The sequence below is a fragment of the Chrysoperla carnea genome, assembly GCF_905475395.1.
Source record: "Chrysoperla carnea chromosome X unlocalized genomic scaffold, inChrCarn1.1 SUPER_X_unloc_67, whole genome shotgun sequence".
Classification (NCBI taxonomy): domain Eukaryota; kingdom Metazoa; phylum Arthropoda; class Insecta; order Neuroptera; family Chrysopidae; genus Chrysoperla; species Chrysoperla carnea.
Genome location: NW_025408197.1, coordinates 32501 through 35000, shown reverse-complemented (window position 1 = coordinate 35000; position 2500 = coordinate 32501). Strand labels below are relative to the sequence as shown.

General features: G+C 35.0%; 1 pseudogene; it reads right to left on the bottom strand.

The window, feature by feature from the left end:
- The window catches only part of LOC123304563, a pseudogene marked incomplete at its 3' end in the record, with an annotated part of 3565 nt that extends 1375 nt beyond the window's left edge, over positions 1-2190 (bottom strand).
- Positions 2191-2500: the final 310 nt, after the last annotated feature.

Genomic DNA, 2500 nt, shown 5'->3' with positions numbered 1-2500 from the left:
GGAACCGGTTTCCCTTTCGCCCAATGGATGTATATATTTATATATATATTTATACATATTTATTAATAATGTTTATTGTTTTTTAAAAAGCAATAATATTCATTAATAATATTGTATTTATTTTATATTATTAAACACATCAAACATTAACATCGGTTTTCACCTAGGGCTTAGGATCGACTGACTCGTGTGCAACGGCTGTTCACACGAAACCCTTCTCCACGTCAGTCCTCCAGGGCCTCGCTGGAGTATTTGCTACTACCACCAAGATCTGCACCGATGGCGGCTCCAGATGGCCTCACGGCCAATCCTTCCGCGCACACCACCGCGACCCTCCTACTCGTTAGGGTTTCATGATAAAAGATAAATCTTTTATCGAAAATACCAACTAACGGTAGAGTATAAGCATGACGCTTCAGCGCCATCCATTTTCAGGGCTAGTTGCTTCGGCAGGTGAGTTGTTACACACTCCTTAGCGGATTCCGACTTCCATGGCCACCGTCCTGCTGTCTTAAGCAACCAACGCCTTTCATGGTATCCCATAAGCGTCAATTTTGGCGCTTTAACTCTACGTTTGGTTCATCCCACAGCGCCAGTTCTGCTTACCAAAAGTGGCCCACTTGGCACTCTGATCCATATATAAAAAATATATTCTCATAGCTTCACATTATAAATAATGTTTTTAAGCAAGCTAGAGATCTCACCCATTTAAAGTTTGAGAATAGGTTGAGGTCGTTTCGGCCCCAAGGCCTCTAATCATTCGCTTTACCGGATGAGACTCTTATATAATGAACGCCAGCTATCCTGAGGGAAACTTCGGAGGGAACCAGCTACTAGATGGTTCGATTAGTCTTTCGCCCCTATACCCAGTTCCGACGATCGATTTGCACGTCAGAATCGCTACGGACCTCCATCAGGGTTTCCCCTGACTTCATCCTGACCAGGCATAGTTCACCATCTTTCGGGTCCCAGCGTGTACGCTCTAGGTGCGCCTCTATTATAATATAATCCGAAAACTAAATTATAATAATATAAGACGCCCTAGGAGTGCGATATTTAATACATAATATAAATATATCCTCCTTTTATCATTTATAAAAAAATATAAATAATATTTACTTTCATTGTGCCTTTGGGTTTCATAAAATTTATAAATATTTCGATGAAAAAATATTTTATTCCCAATGACTTGCGTACATGCTAGACTCCTTGGTCCGTGTTTCAAGACGGGTCCTGAAAGTACCCAAAGCTATATCGTCGCTGACAGATAAATTTTTAATAAAAAAAAATGAGCCAGTTCATTATCATACACCTACTGACAGTTAAATAGTATCATATAACGGCATAAAATCCGTATATATAATATGTTTTAATAAAAAAACCTATTTATACTCGTGGTGGATCTGAACGCGTTAATAACGCGACTCAATATCAATTTATAATTAATACCATCAAACAATTAATCAAGAAACATAGGCGTTTAACATACACAAAATATTATCAAAAAATAATATTGTACATTAATCAACGCACCAATGCCTATAGATTAATATTTAATGGGTCGCAACGTCCTACAAGATGAGAAGTGCATACCTCGTTATCATACAATTAACAATATACAGCAGTGCATATATTTTTACTAAAAATAAATTCCTAATAAAAATTTTTGTCACATGCTAGTACAAATTGGTTGATTAACGATAAAAAGTAAATGAATCTCATCTTTCGACCTTTCGGGTTTCTCAGGTTTACCCCTGAACGGTTTTACGTACTCTTTAACTCTCTCTTCAAAGTTCTTTTCAACTTTCCCTCACGGTACTTGTTCGCTATCGGTCTCGTGGTAATATTTAGCCTTAGATGGAGTTTACCACCCACTTAGAGCTGCACTCTCAAGCAACCCGACTCTAAGGAAAGATTCACCTATCATCAATAATAATCACTACGGGCCTGGCACCCTCTATGGGTATATGGCCCCATTCAAGATGGACTTGGATGTATTATATAACAATAGGTTTATATTGAATCTTCCTAAACACTACATTCCCCAAGTGTCTGTTTATCAGCCACGGGGTTCAGTGCTGGGCTTATCCCTGTTCGCTCGCCGCTACTAAGGGAATCCTAGTTAGTTTCTTTTCCTCCGCTTAATAATATGCTTAAATTCAGCGGGTAATCTCACCTACTCTGAGGTCGTAAAAGTTTTTAGAAGTATTAAAACAAAAATTTTTTTTATATATTATGTTTTTGTTATATTTTATAAGTAAACAATTTTCTTAATTATTCATACTCAAATTTTTTTAATATTATTATATAATATTATTTTTATATTTATCTAAAGAGAAGAAAATAAAAAATAAATAATTATATATATTAATTTTTTTCGAGTATATTGAAAATTTTATTACAAATAAAATATTCCATAACAAAATATTAATATATAATATTTTTGTTTATTCTTCTTTATTTAATATTTTAAAAATATATTATTAATATCATTTATTAT